The sequence below is a fragment of the Mobula birostris genome, chromosome 16 (assembly GCF_030028105.1).
Source record: "Mobula birostris isolate sMobBir1 chromosome 16, sMobBir1.hap1, whole genome shotgun sequence".
Taxonomy (NCBI): domain Eukaryota; kingdom Metazoa; phylum Chordata; class Chondrichthyes; order Myliobatiformes; family Myliobatidae; genus Mobula; species Mobula birostris.
In genome coordinates this window covers 10,326,922-10,343,180 of record NC_092385.1, presented here as the reverse complement: position 1 = coordinate 10,343,180, position 16,259 = coordinate 10,326,922, and the positions used below count along the sequence as shown (strand labels likewise).

At 42.0% G+C, this 16,259-nt stretch overlaps 1 protein-coding gene and 1 long non-coding RNA gene across 10 annotated transcripts in view; one reads left to right on the top strand and one right to left on the bottom strand.

Moving 5' to 3' along the window:
* Positions 1-16,259, top strand: part of hemk1 (HemK methyltransferase family member 1) — a 201,545-nt gene that overhangs the window by 141,383 nt on the left and 43,903 nt on the right. The window lies entirely within an intron of this gene.
* Positions 1,060-15,880, bottom strand: LOC140210981 (uncharacterized). The gene is made up of 3 exons (XR_011889359.1): positions 15,814-15,880; positions 2,403-2,492; positions 1,060-1,656 (listed from the first exon to the last, which is right to left on the bottom strand). It is a non-coding gene; the product is annotated as an uncharacterized lncRNA (long non-coding RNA).

Below are 16,259 nucleotides of genomic sequence, written 5' to 3'. Positions count from 1 at the left end.
CTCTGATATACTTTCTCACTGTCCACGATGTCCCTAATCATCCACAAATTTGCTGATCCAGTTTACCATATTATTATCCAGATCATTGATGTAGACGACAAACAACAACAGACCCAGCAGCAATCCCTGCAGCAGTCCACTAGTCACAGGTCTCCAGAGAGACAGCCATCTACTGTGGCTCTCTGGCTTCTCCCGCAATGCCAATGTCTAATCCAATTTATTACCTCAACTTGAATGCCAAGCGACTGAACCTACCTGACCAACCTCCCATGTGGTGTCTTGTCAAAATGCCTTGCTAAAGTCCATGTAGACAACATCCACTGCCTTGCCTTCATCAATTTTCCTGGTAACTTCCTTGAAAAACTCTGGATGATGAGTTAGACATATCCTCCCATGCACAAAGCCATGCTGACTATCCTTAATCAGTCCCTGTCTTTCAAAATACACATATATCCTGTCCCATAGAATACCTCCCAATAAGTTTACCACTACTAATCTCAGGCTCACAGGCCAAAAATTTCCTGGTTGTGGGATATGTCAGATTTTGCACAATTGGAGCATAAGAGTGACTCTAAGATCAGCTTATTTTTATTGGAAAATTTGCATGCACTTCCACAGTTGGGTTTTCCCCAGATGAGGGAAACAAGATAAAAAAAAGGTCAGCTCTCGGTGCGATCACATCATTTTAGTTGATGTTATTTCAAAGTGGGTTACTATGGAACTCATGAAAAAATATGATACCTTGTCATCTATTCATCCACCATTGAGCATATCTCCTAATGATATGCTCAATGGTGGAGCATATCACTGAAGTACAAGGAGCCCTGCCACAAGAAATCACCAAGGAGCCCCACCATGCAGACCTGCTTTCTTCTCACTGGGCCATCTAAAAGGAAGCACAGGAGCCTTGGGTCCTACACCATCAGGTTCAGGAACAGTTATTACCCCTCAGCCTTCAGGCTCCTGAACCAGTGTAGATAACTTCACTCACTTCAAAACCGAATTGATTCCACATCCGTTGGACTCACTTTCAAGGACTCTACATTTCATGTTCTCCGTATTATTTGTTTATTTATTTATTTATTTTTAATTATTCGTGTTTTATGGACTTGCACAGTTCATCTTCTTTTTCATATTGGTTGCTTGCCAGCCCATGTTTGTGTGGAGTTTTTCATTGATTCAACTTAATTATGGTTCAACCATGTGTACCACTAAACGAAACAATGTTCCTCCAGACCAAGGTGCACAACACAGTATATATAACTCACACACAACACAAAGTAATATTACCACAAATAAATTAACAAATAAGAAAATATATCCCAGAAGGTTGACATGTAGCATAAAGTGCTTTTACGACAAGTTCAAAAGAAAACAATATAATGCTACTGAGGCTTCATATGTTATGAGACCTGGGTAGTAGCAGGGCATTCAGTAGTCTCATGGCCTGGGTGAAGGAGCTGTTTTCCATCCCTATGGTCCTTGCCCTAATGCTACTGTACCTCCTGCCTGATGCTAGGAGATCGAAGAGATTGCGGGACGGATGGGAAGGATCCTTGACAAGGCTAAGGGACTTGCATATGCAGCATTCCTGGTAAATATCTCAAATAGAAGGAAGAGATGATCCTCTATCATTCTTTGTTCTACTGAGAGTGCCTGCAAGAAAACAAATCTCAGGGTAGTATATTGTGACATATATGTACTTTAATAATACATTTACTTTCAACTTTCAACTTTGAACATTTGACATTCCACGCTAGGTTCTTGATTAGCCAGGGCATCAAAGAGTATGGAGTGAAGGCAGGGGAGTGGGGATGACTGGAAGAATTGGATCAGTCCATGATTGAATGGCAGAGCAGACTGGATAGGCCGAATGGCCTACTTCTGCTCCTATTCTTATGGTCTTATGGTCTCTTTCATTACCATCCCTGCTGTTGCACTGTAGATCTGGTTAATATAGTTTTACTGGCACAGGGAAGGAACTTGTTTTTCACTGATACAAGTACACTACTTATTGGAAGACTGGTGTTTGATGGAAGGACGGAACATTTAGTACTCTGATTAAATAAATAAAAATCACCACCATTCCTACCCAACTGGGAATTCACACTCCTAATTCTCAACAACAGTCACTTTTAACAGCCCATTTTTTACCAGGAAATCAGAATTGATGTTTCAAGTCAAGTGTCACTTCTGAATACTAATTATCATTAAATATTTATGTTAAAAAGTTTGATATGGTGCAACATGTACTGGTCTTTAACATGCTGAATATCCAACTAATTAGGAATAATAATATTCTCAAAATAGCTGAAATGATGTGCAAACATTTCTCTTTTAGTTTTGAATCAGGATACATTGAATTCAGTCCAAGTGCCTTTCTTACATTAAGGACAACTTACCAAAGAGAATTTCTTGAAAGATTTATGAGTCACCTCATAAATGGATGGTTCCATTAATGCTGTCCTTTGGAGTAGGTCACAGGGACATCGCTGCAGGCAGAGAAAGACAATTTAGAAGAGAATTCTTGTATAAAATGAAGACCTGACCTAACTATAAGTAAATCCAGCTATTTAAAATAATTATCATGTCTGATCAGATTATCACTGCAAATATGATACTCTTGAAGTGCTATTTATATTTGGTGATTCTTAGCCGATGGTCACGATTTTGTAGATGTGCAGCAAGCTTGGCGTGCATGCAAAGAACTGAAGAGCCTTTTTTGTGCTATAACAATTTATGTCTGTACACGCATGACCCAGGTTGAACCCATTGCATGTACCCTGGTCAGAATCAGAATCAAGTTTATTATCACTGCCATATGTGGTAAAATTTGTTATCTGTGGCAACAGTACAGCACTATACATTAAAAAATATGAATTACAATTATATATATAAATTAACGTCCAAAAGACCAGAATCTTGTCATAATTTGATGGCGTTATGTTTTGGCTCTTGCTAGGATCACCCATGGCAAACAGGCCAGACTAAGAGTGATGCATCCATTCTTTAGGTACGGGGGTTCAGCTCAGGGCTAACAACCCTGACTGGTCAAACAAAACTGATACAGATACAGTGATGAAGATTCCTTCTACATCTGTAGAAGGAATGAAGATGGCCGAGGACAGGCAGAGATGGAGGACGTTCATTGCTGCCCTGAATGCGAGCAGGCCTAATAGGCAGTAAGCAAATAAGTAATATATAAGTTAAGCAACACGCATCAAAGTTGCTGGTGAACGCAGCAGGCCAGGCAGCATCTATTGGAAGAGGTACAGTCGACGTTTCGGGCCGAGACCCTTCGTCAGGAATATATAAGTTAAATAAGCAGTGCAGAAAGAGAGTAAAAATAAAATAGTGAAGTAGTGTTCATGGGTTCATGGACCATTCAGAAATCGCAGTGGATCCAGGCACACAGCACTAGTCACGGACCTCCAGGCTGATAAAACAGCCTTCCACCATCACTCTTTGCTTCCTACCATCAAGCAAATTCTAAACATATGATGGATATGGAGACTTGTGGGTGGTAGGTGAGGACAAGGGGAACCCTGTCCCTGTTATGGCGGTGGGAAAATAGGGTGAGGGCAGATGTGCAGGAAATGAAGGAGATACAGGTGAGAGCAGTATCAAAGGTGGTGAAAGGAAAACTCAGTTCTCTAAAGAAGGACATCTCGGTTGTTTTAGAAAGGGAAGCCTCATCCTGAGAGCAGATGCAGAACAGACAGAGGAACTGAAAAAAGGAAAATGTATTTTTACAAGTTACAGGGTGGGAAGAGGTGCAGTCAAGATTGAGTTGCTTCAGCCCTTTGTTTGTGTTGATAAAGCCAACTCTGTATCCAGTCAGCCCTCTCTCTGGATCCCGTGTGATGTAATCAGGTGGGCTCTGTGGCCTCCTTTGGAGCTGTGAGATAATGTGAGAAGGGGAGGGGAGAAAATTTAGGCACTCATGGCCAAAAGCATGGTTGACAACGGCAAGAATGAAGAAAAACGGCAGAGGGGAGCAAGTGACGAATTAGACTTCATTACAAAGAATATTGTGCTCAATGGTGGGGAGGTCTTTTTTTTCCATCACAAGAAGCCCTCCTCGCCACCGAGCACATCTACAAGGTCCACTGCCACAAGAAAGCAGCATCGATCATCAAGGACTCCCACCATTCAGACTATGCACTCTTGTCACTGCAGCCATTGGGAAGGAAGTACAGGTGCCTTTGGTCCCATACCACCAGGTTGATAAATATTTATTACTCTACAACCATCGGGCATAACTAGCATGGATAATTTCACTCACCTCAACACTAAACTGATTCCACAACCTATGAACTCACTTTCAAGAACTTTTCATTTCATTTTCTCGGTATTAATTAATTAATTGTTCGCCCATTTATTTATTTTTTTTATTTATACAGTTTGTCGTCTTTTGTACGTTGGTTGTTTGTCAGTCTTTGTGTGTCGTTTTTCATTAATGCTATTGTACTACTTTGTTCTACTGTGAATGCCTGCAAGAAAATGAATCTCATGGTGACATAGACATAATTTGATAACAAATTTGCTTTGATAATAAATTTTACTTTTAACTTCAAAAGTTCAACCATATGAACTTAACTGGTTGATTAAGCAGGATGATCCCAGCCAATTAAAGCAGGGCATATCCTCTCTGGAACAGCAGGTGTCATAGTGAAATGTTATTCACATTCATGCATGGAACCCACCCCCTTAACCCCCACCCTTCAACCATAAAACAAGAATATGCCGACAACACTCCCATTTTGAAAAGCTTCATTCCATCACAGTGGCTCACCACCATACCAGTCATTTTGCTTCCCCAAGGGATTTCTGGTGAATTTCTTGGCATTTTTAAAACTGTGATCCCATTACTAAATGTTGAGCAAAGGTAACAGAAATCCAAGTAACACACACAAAATGCGGAGGGTCTCCGCCCGAAACATCAACTGTACTCTTTTCCATAGATGCTGCCTGGCCTGCTGAGTTCCTGCAGCGTTTTGTGTGTGTGGCTTGGATTTCCAGCAACTACAGATTTTCTCTCGTGTGTAATACATTTGTCCTCGTCTGCCTTGCACCAAAATTATATTGAAATTGTATTTTTTTATTTCATAAATGAACTTCATTCATAATAATTAAAAATAGATACCAAAGAATAAATGCATTGCTGAGCTCTTTATATTCTTAGGGTCATTTGGTCATTACATTTAGTAGTGTTAGCTGGATATACCTAATATAGTGGCCACTGAGTACATGTTGATGGTCTTCTGCTGCTGTGGACCATCTACTGTTGTAATATGTGTTGATTTGCCTTACTGTTGCTCACCTGTCAGCTTGAACCAGTCTGGCCATTCTCCTCTGACCCCTCTCATTAGCACCCATAGAACTGCTTCTCACGGGAATTTTTGGTTTTCACACCATTCTCTGTAAACTCTAGGGACTGTGATGCAACACAATCCCAGGCGATCTTCAGTTTCTTCTGAGAAACCCAAACCATGCTCTCTGGCACCCTTCCACGGTCAGAGTTGCTTGGATCACATTTCTTCCCCATTCTGATGTTTGGTCTGAACACTAACTGAACTTCTTGACAACATCTGCATGCTTTTACGCACTGAATTGCTGCCACACGATTGGCTGATAGGATATTTGCAATAATGAGTGGATGTACAGGGGTACCTAATAAAGTGGGCACTGTATGTATTTCTCTTACATGGCACTATTGCCACTCACGTGGCCTTCTGGGGTTGTACACACTTCCGCTGATTGAAAGGATTTCCCACTGGACTCAGACCTTTAATGTCCAGCAGTTGGAGGAGCCAACAGATCCTTTGCATTGGCTGCACCAAGCACTACTGCAGCCTAGAATGTGTCAGTCAGCAGAATTCCTCTGCAGATATCTCAATGCATTGGCAGTGCAACAAGTTTCAGAAAGACCAAAGAACGTTCTTCCCTGAGTTGATGATCTTCCAGCAGCAGTAGATGTCCGTCCCTGCATGTGTCCCTGGGAACGACCTATAAATCAGAGAATCCTCATCTAAGATCTGTCTAAATACTTAAAAGTGTATTCTAACATTGGTTATGTTTCTGGAATTGTATTAAAAAGCCTGGCCAGAGCTCAAGTCCCAAGATAGCAACTGTGGAGTTTAAATTCAATAAATCCAAATTCTAAGAAGCTAACAACTGTTAGTGCTCACTGTTGAAGCTACCAGATTACTGTAAAACCCAATTTGTTCAGAAAGGTATTTCATAGAAGAAAATATTTATCATTACCCACCAGTCTTTGCACACTAATCAAATGATTAACAAAAGTGCACCTCGGTAGCATAACGCTGTTACAGCACAGGACGGTAGAATTCGGAGTTCAGTTCCAATGCCGTCTGTAAGGAGTTTGTACGTTCTCCCCATGAACACATGGGTTTCCTTTCTTTTTAAATCTTTTTATTATTATATTATTCAAAAATAACATGAGTACATCGAAGTAAACAATGTCTCAAGGAAAAAAAACATTATTTTAAGGATTGAAAAATTTTGGTGATAATAAACAGAAAAAGTGGGGAAAAAACCATTAGGTGTACAACCAGGAGCCATGCGTCATACAAAAAGCTTCTAAAGATAAACATTAAACTGCCAGCAAGAAAAAAAAGTAACAAAAATGTACAATTAGATCGTGGAGGAAATCTATCAATTAACTCAAATGATAATAACGAGCAAATGAACCCCATCTTTTCTCAAAATCAAATAAAAGTTCAAAGGTTCGACTTATAATTTTCTCTAAACTAAGACATACCATCACTTGAGAGAACCTTTGTGACAAAGTGGGAGCTGATGTATCCTTCCACTTCAACAAAATGGCCCTCCTAGCTATCAATGTAACAAATGCAATAACATGTTGGTCAGACACAGAGGTACCATGGGTATTTTGAGGAATTATTCCAAAAAGCACAGTTAATTTGATAGGTTGTAAATTAATTTTAAGTGCTTTAGAAATTGTTGAAAAAAACTGACTTCCAGAACTGTTCCAATATAGAACAAGACCAGAATGTGTGTCAGTGTAGCTGTCTCGGTTTTACATCTATCACAATAACTATCAACATTAGGGAATATTTTAGACAGTCTCTCCTTCGTCAATTGGTAACGATGTACAATTTTAAATTGAATCAGTGAATGACTAGCACAGATCGAAGAAGAGTTAACCAGCTTCAGAATCCGTGTCCAATCCTCCGTCATAAAAGTCAAATTGAGTTCCTTTTCCCAATCTTGTTTAATCTTAAATAAAGGACGCTTATCCCAATGTAATAATAAATTATAAATTCTTCCAGTAGAACCCTTCGTCAAAGGGTTCATACTCATAATAGTATCTAACAGGTCAACCTCCAATAGATAAGGAAAATTACTTAAATATTTTTGTAAGAAAGTCTAACTTGAAGGTATTGTAAAAAGTGTGAGTATGAAAGAGAATATTTATGAACTAGTTGTTCAAAAGATCAATCTATCTTCTTTAAATAAATCCAAAAAAGAGTTAATACCTTTATTTTTCCAAAGTAAAAACATTGGATCACTCAAAGAAGGTTTAAAAAAGGAATTTTGATAAATTAAACTACAAAGTTCAAATTTTTTAAGATTAAAAAATTGCGGAACTGGAGCCAAATTTGTAAAGAATGCTTAATCACAGGGTATAGGTTTAAATTAGTAACTTTAGCTAATTGTATAGGTAAAGCAACTCCCAATAACGAGGTTAAATAAAACTGTTTCACAGCTTTCAATTCCAGGTCTACCCACATTGGCCGATCATTCTTATCAACCCAATATAACCAAAAGGACATGTATTGCACATTAACAGCCCAGTAATGCATTCTTAAATTAGGCAAAACAAGACCTCCATCCTTTTTCAACTTTTGTAAGTGACATTTACTAATTCTTGGTCTTTTATTATTCCAAATAAAAGATAAAATAATAGAATCAATCTGATCAAAAAACTTCTTAGTCAAAAAACAGGGTTATTCTGAAATATATATCTAAAAATTTTGGAAAAATCATCATTTTAACTATATGGATACAACCGACAAGTAAAAATGTAAGTGGACTCCATCTACTAAATAAATACTTCATAGAGTATACCAAGGGAACGAAATTGGCTTTACAAAGATCCTTACATTTTTTAGTGACTATATCACCTAAATATCTAAAAGACGCCACCGGGCTGGGTCTTCACGTGTTGCTATTGTGACTCCCGTCTCCCCTTCCCCCACCACCACTCTGCTACCCCGTCTCCCTCAGATCCCACCGTCAGCTCCTGGGCCCTCAGAGGCTCCATCTTCCTCTCACCCCAACCCTCCCCTCTCCACTGACACCCCCAGCCTCCCCCCTCCCCTCTCTGATCCCAGCTCTCATCCGTGCCGGGTCTTTACTATCCCCTCCGACCTTCAACTGTCTGAGGCAGGACGCTCTGTCCTCAGTAAGGGCCTCACCTTTGTCCCCCTTCGCCCACACCTCAGCGAGTTCCATGTTCGCCATGACGCGGAACTCTTCTTCTGCCGACTCCGTTTCCGAGCCTACTTCTTCTGCAAGGACTCTTCCACCCCCACCGTTGACCCCTCCTCCCGTCATCAACTCTCCTCCTCTTCATGGACACCCCGCTCTGGTCTTCTGCCTGCTCTGAATCTCTTTATTGCTAACTGCCGACGGGACATCAACCGTCCCGACTTCACCGCACCTTGTCCCCATTCCAACCTTACTCCTTCTGAACGCTCTGCTCTCCACTCCCTCCACACTAATCCTAGCCTTACTATAAAACCCACCAATAAGGAGGGTGCTGTTGTAGTCTGACGTACTGACCTCTACCTTGCCGAGACACAGCAACAACTCCTCTTATTTACCCCTCGATCGTGACCCCACTAAAGAGCACCAGGCCATTGTCTCCCACACCATCACTGACTTTATCCGCTCAGGGGATCTCCCATCCACTGCTACCAACCTTATAGTTCCCACACCCTGCACTTCCCGTTTCTACCTCCTACCCAAGATCCACAAACCTACCTGTCCTGGCAGACCTATTGTCTCAGCTTGCTCCTGCCCCACCGAACTCATTTCTGCATACCTCAACACGGTTTTATCCCCCCTTGTTCAATCTCTTCCTACCTATGTTCGTGACACTTCTCACGCTCTTAAACTTTTTGATGATTTTAAGTTCCCTGGCCCCCATCACTTTATTTTCACCATGGATGTCCAGTCCCGATATACTTCCATCCCCCATCAGGAAGGTCTCAAAGCTCTCCGCTTCTTTTTTGGATTCCAGACCTAATCAGTTCCCCTCTACCACCACTCTGCTCCGTCTAGCGGAATTAGTCCTTACTCTTAATAATTTCTCCTTTGGCTCCTCCCATTTCCTCCAAACTAAAGGTGTAGCTATTGGCACCCGTATGGGTCCTAGCTCTGCCTGCCTTTTTGTTGGCTTTGTGGAACAATCTATGTTCCAAACCTATTCTGGTACCTGTCCCCTACTTTTCCTTTGCTACATTGACGACTGCATTGGTGCTGCTTCCTGCACACATGCTGAGATTAACTTTGCCTCCAACTTTCACCCTGCCCTCAAGTTTACCTGGTCCATTTCCGACACCTCCCTCCCCTTTCTAGATCTTTCTGTCTCTATCTCTGGAGACAGCTCATCTACTGATGTCTACTATAAGCCTACTGACTCTCACAGCTATCTGGACTATTCCTCTTCTCACCTTGTCTCCTGCAAAAATGCCATCCCCTTCTTGCAATTCCTCCGTCTCCGCCACATCTGCTCTCAGGATGAGGCTTTTCATTCCAGGACGAGGGAGATGTCCTCCTTTTTTAAGGAAAGGGGCTTCCCTTCCTCCACTATCAACTCTGCTCTCAAACGCATCTCCCCCATTTCACGCACATCTGCTTTCACTCCATCCTCCCGCCGCCCCACTAGGACTAGGGTTCCCCTTGCCCTCACCTACCACCCCACCAGCCTCTGGGTCCAACATATTCTCCATAACTTCCGCCACCTCCAACAGGATCCCACCACTAAGCACATCTTTCCCTCCCCCCCCCCCCGCTTTCCGCAGGGATTGCTCCCTACATGACTCCCTTGTCCATTTGTCCCCACCAATCCCTCCCCACCGATCTCCCTCCTGGCACTTATCCTTGTAAATGGAACAAGTGCTACACATGCCCTTACACTCATAGTCATAGTCATACTTTATTAATCCCTGGGGAAATTGGTTTTCGTTACAGTTGCTCCATAAATAATAAATAGTAATAGAACCATAAATAGTTAAATAATACGTAAATTATGCCAGTAAATTATGAAATAAGTCAAGGACCAGCCTATTGGCTCAGGATGTCTGACCCTCCAAGGCAGGAGTTGTAAAGTTTGATGGCCACAGGCAGGAATGACTTCCTCCCTTACCACCATTCAGGGCCCCAGACAGTCCTTCCAGGTGAGGCGACACTTCACCTGTGAGTCGGCTGGGGTGATATACTGCGTCTGGTGCTCCCGATGTGGCCTTCAATATATTGGCGAGACCCGGCGCAGACTGGGAGATCGTTTCGCTGAACACCTACGCTCTGTCCGCCAGAGAAAGCAGGATCTGCCAGTGGCCACACATTTTAATTCCACGTCCCATTCCCATTCTGATATGTCTATCCATGGCCTCCTCTACTGTAGAGATGAAGCCGCTCTAAGGTTTCATCTCTACAGTAGATGGGAACAACACCTTATATTTCGTCTGGGTAGCCTCCAACCTGATGGCATGAACATTGACTTCTCTAACTTCCACTAATGCCCCACCTCCCCCTCGTACCCCATCTGTTATTTATTTATATACACACATTCTTTTTCTCCCTCTGTCCCTCTCACTATACCTCTTGCCCATCCTCTGGGTTTCCCCCCCCCCTTTTCTTTTTCCCTGGGCCTCCTGTCCCATGATCCTCTCATATCCCTTTTGCCAATTAACTGTCCAGCTCTTGGGTCCATCCCTCCTCCTCCTGTCTTCTCCTATCATTTTGGATCTCCCCCTCCCCCTCCCACTTTCAAATCTCTTACTAGCTCTTCCTTCAGTTAGTCCTGACGAAGGGTCTCAGCCCGAAACATTAACTGTACCTCTTCCTATAGATGCTGCCTGGCCTGCTGTATTCACCAGCAACTTTGATCTGTGTTGCTTGAATTTCCAGCTTCTGCAGAATTCCTCGTGTTTGCGATCTAAAAGAATCCGTGACTTTGAAAGGAGTATTATCGTATATAGAGACAGATTCATTTTAAAGGAAACAATTCACTTTTACTAAAATTTATTTTATATCCTGAAAAATCTCCAAATTCATTGAATAATTTTAGCAAGGTAGGAATAGATTCTTCAGTATTAGATATATAAACCAATAAATCGTCAGCGTAAAGAGAAATCTTATGAATGGTCTCATTCACAAAGATCCCGTGAATATTTTTAGCTTCACGAAGAGCAATAGCAATGGGTTCGAACGCATGGGTTTCCTCCGGGTAAACTGGCTTCCTCCTACTTTCTAAAGACGTACTGGTTACCAGGTTAATTGGTCATTGTAAATGGCCCTGTGATTAGGCTAGGGTTAAATAGATGGGAGCTGGATGGTGCAATCCATTGGGCCAGAGGGCTCTGTTCCACATTGTATCTATACAGTGCCTGTAAAAAGTATTGGCTTTCTCTTTGCCACTCTCTCATAAAGCTGTGACTGGTGAAGCACCCGGGCAACGGTTGTTGTATGCACAGTCTCTCCTATCTCAGTCACTGAAGCTTGTATGTCCTCCAGAACTGTCATAGATCCCTTGGTGGCCTCCCTCACTAGTCCCCTTCTTGCACAGTCACTTAGATTTTGAGGACGGTCTGCTCTAGGCAGATTTACAGCTGTGCCATATTCTTTCCATTTCTTGATAATTGACTTAACTCTATTCCAAGGGATATTCAGTGACTTGGAAATTTTCTGTATCCATCTCCTGATTTGTGCTTTTCAATAACATAGAAACATAGAAAATAGGTGCAGGAATAGGCCATTCGGCTCTTCGAGCCTGCACCGCCATTCAGTATGATCATGGCTGATCATCCAACTCAGGACTCTGTACCAGCCTTCCCTCCATACCCCCTGATCCCTTTAGCCACAAGGGCCATATCTAACTCCCTCTTAAATATAGCCAATGAACTGGCCTCAACTGTTTCCTGTGGCAGAGAATTCCACAGATTCACCACTCTCTGTGTGAAGTTTTTCCTAATCTCGGTCCTAAAAGGCTTCCCCTTTATCCTTAAACTGTGACCCCTCGTTCTGAACTTCCCCAACTTCGGGAACAATCTTCCTGCATCTAGCCTGTCCAATCCCTTTAAGATTTTATATGTTTCAATGAGATCCCCCCTCAATCTTCTAAATTCCAATGAATATAAGCCTAGTCGATCCAGTCTTTCGTCATATGAAAGTCCTGCCATCCCAGGAATCAATCTGGTGAGCCTTTTTTGTACTCCCTCTATGGCAAGGATGTCTTTCCTCAGATTAGGGGACCAAAACTGCACACAATACTCCAGGTGTGGTCTCACCAAGGCCTTATACAACAGCAGTAGTACCTCCCTGCTCCTGTACTCGAATCCTCTTGCTATGAATGCCAGCATACCATTCGCCTTTTTCACCGCCTCCTGTACCTGCATGCCCACTTTCAATGACTGGTGTATAATGACACCCAGGTCTCGTTGCACCTCCCCTTTTCCTAATTAGCCACCATTCAAATAATACTCTGTTTTCCTGTTTTTGCCACCAAAGTGGATAACCTCACATTTATCCACATTAAATTGCATCTGCCATGAATTTGCCCACTCACCTAACCTATGCAAGTCACCCTGCATCCTCTTAGCATCCTCCTCACAGCTAACACTGCCGCCCAGCTTTGTGTCATCCGCAAACTTGGAGATGCTGCATTTAATTCCCTCATCTAAGTCATTAATATATATTGTAAACAACTGGGGTCCCAGCACTGAGCCTTGCGGTACCCCACTAGTCACTGCCTGCCAGTCTGAAAAGGTCCCGTTTATTCCCACTCTTTGCTTCCTGTCTGCCAACCAATTCTCTATCCACATCAATACCTTACCCCCAATACCGTGTGCTTTATGTTTGCACACTAATCTCCTGTGTGGGACCTTGTCAAAAGCCTTTTGAAAATCCAAATATACCACATCCACTGGTTCTCCCCTATCCACTCTACTAGTTACATCCTCAAAAAATTCTACGAGGTTCGTCAGACATGATTTTCCTTTCACAAATCCATGCTGACTTTGTCCGATGATTTCACCACTTTCCAAATGTGCTGTTATCACATCTTTGATAACTGACTGTAGCATTTTCCCCACCACCGACGTTAGGCTAACCGGTCTATAATTTCCCGGTTTCTCTCTCCCTTTTTTAAAAAGTGGGGTTACATTAGCCACCCTCCAATCCTCAGGAACTAGTCCAGAATCTAAAGAGTTTTGAAAAATTATCACTAATGCATCCACTATTTCTTGGGCCACTTCTTTAAGCACTCCGGGATGCAGACCATCTGGCCCTGGGGATTTATCTGCCTTTAATCCTTTCAATTTACCTAACACCACTTCCCTACTAACATGTATTTCCCTCAGTTCCTCCATCTCACTGGACCCTCTGTTCCCTACTATTTCCGGAAGATTATTTATGTCCTCCTTAGTGAAGACGGAACCAAAGTAGTTATTCAGTTGGTCTGCCATGTCCTTGCTCCCTGTAATCAATTCACCTGTTTCTGTCTGTAGGGGACCTACATGTGTCTTAACCAATTTTTTTCTTTTCACATATCTATAAAAGCTTTTACAGTCAGTTTTTATGTTCCCTGCCAGTTTTCTCTCATAATCTTTTTTCCCTTTCCTAATTAAGCCCTTTGTCCTCCTCTGCTGGACTCTGAATTTCTCCCAGTCCTCAGGTGAGCCGTTTTTTCTGGCTAATTTGTATGCTTCTTCTTTGGAATTGATACTATCCCTAATTTTCCTTGTCAGCCACGGATGCACTACCTTCCCTGATTTATTCTTTTGCCAAACTGGGATGAACAATTGTTGTAGTTCATCCATGCGATCTTTAAATGCTTGCCATTGCATATCCACCGTCAACCCTTTGTGTCATTTGCCAGTCTATCTTAGCTAATTCACGTCTCATACCTTCAAAGTTATCCTTCTTTAAGTTCAGAACCTTTGTTTCTGATTTAACTATGTCACTCTCCATCTTAATGAAGAATTCCACCATATTATGGTCACTCTTACCCAAGGGGCCTCTCACGACAAGATTGCTAATTAACCCTTACTCATTGCTCAATACCCAGTCTAGAATAGCCTGCTCTCTAGTTGGTTCCTCGACATGTTGGTTCAAAAAACCATCCCGCATACATTCCAAGAAATCCTCTTCCTCAGCACCCTTACCAATTTGGTTCACCCAATCTATATGTAGATTGAAGTCACCCATTATAACTGCTGTTCCTTTATTGCACACATTTCTAATTTTCTGTTTAATACCATCCCCAACCTCACTACTACTGTTAGGTGGCCTGTACACAACTCCCACCAGTGTTTTCTGCCCCTTAGTGTTATGCAGCTCTACCCATATCGATTCCACATCCTCCCGGCTAATGTCCTTCCTTTCTATTGTGTTAATCTCCTCTCTAACCAGCAATGCTACCCCACCTCCTTTTCTTTCATGTCTATCCCCCCTGAATATTGAATATCCCTGAATGTTGAGCTCCCATCCTTGATCACCCTGGAGCCATGTCTCTGTGATCCCAACTATATCATAATCATTAATAACAATCTGCACTTTTAATTCATCCACCTTGTTACGAATGCTCCTTGCATTGACACACAAAGCCTTCAGGCTCGCTTTTATAACCTTTTCGCAGAGTTGTTTGGAGTGCTCTTTTGTCTTCATGGTGCAGTTTTTCCCAGGATACTGACTCACCAGCAGTTGGGCCTTCCAGATACAAGTGTATTTTTACTACAATCAATTGAAACACCTTGACTGCATATAGGTCTCCGAATGCAGATCTCCATTTAACTAATTATGAGACTTCCAAAACCAGATGGCTGCACAAGTGATGATTTGGTGTGTCATATTAAAGGAAGGATGAATACCTATGCATTCAATTATTTTGTGTTTTATATTTGAAATTTATTTAGATCACTTTGTAGAGATTTGTTTTCACTAAGGACACGAAAGTGTCTTTTTCTGTTGATCAGTGTCAGAAAAGCCAAATTAATTCCATTGTGATTCAATGTTGTAAAACAATAAAACATGAAAATTTCCGAGGGGGGTAAATACTTTTTATAGGCACTGTGGCTTCCGTAGTATCCCAAGACATCTTCAAGGAACAGTGCCTCAAAAAGGCAACTTCCACCATTAAGGACCCCCACTACCAAGGACCTTTCCTTATTGCTACCATCAGGAAGGAGGTAGAGAAGCCTGAAAGCACACACACAACGATTCAGGAACAGCTTCTTCCCCTCTGCCATCCAATTTCTGAATGTACATTGAACCCATAAACACTACCTCACTGCCTTTTTCATTTCCTTTTATTTGCTCTACTTATTTAACTATTTGATATGTATACATGTATACTGTAATTCACAGTTTTTTTTCTCTATTATTATGTACTTCATTGTACTGCTGACACAAAGTTAACAGATTTCACGACGTATACAAGTGATATTAAACCTGATTCTGATTTTGATTCTTTGGACTTGTGAGGGAATCGGAGCACCCAACGGAGACCCACGTTGTCACAGGGAGAATGTACACACTCACAACACGCTGGAGGAGCTCAGCAGGTCGGGCAGCATCAGTGGAAACACTCAGCAGATCAGAAAGTTTCTGTGGAAAAAGGAACAGAGTTAATGTTTCTGTGTTTCAGATCCTAGACTTTGTGTCACTTCTGCATTGAACATAGAACAGTACAGGACCTTTGGCCCACAATGTTGTACAAACCTTCTTAACCTACTCTAAGTTCAATCTAACCCCTCCCTCTCACATGGCCCTCCATTTTTCTTTCATCCATGTGCCTATATACGATCCTCTTAAATGTTCATAATGTATCTGTCTCTACCATCACCTTCAGCTGTGTGCTTGTTCCACGCACCCACCACTCTCTGTGTAAAAAAACTTAGCTACAACATCTCCCCACATACTTTCCTCTGCATTGTCCACAGTAGTTTTGACTTGCACAAAATATTTTAAGTGCTTGAGCCTAATAT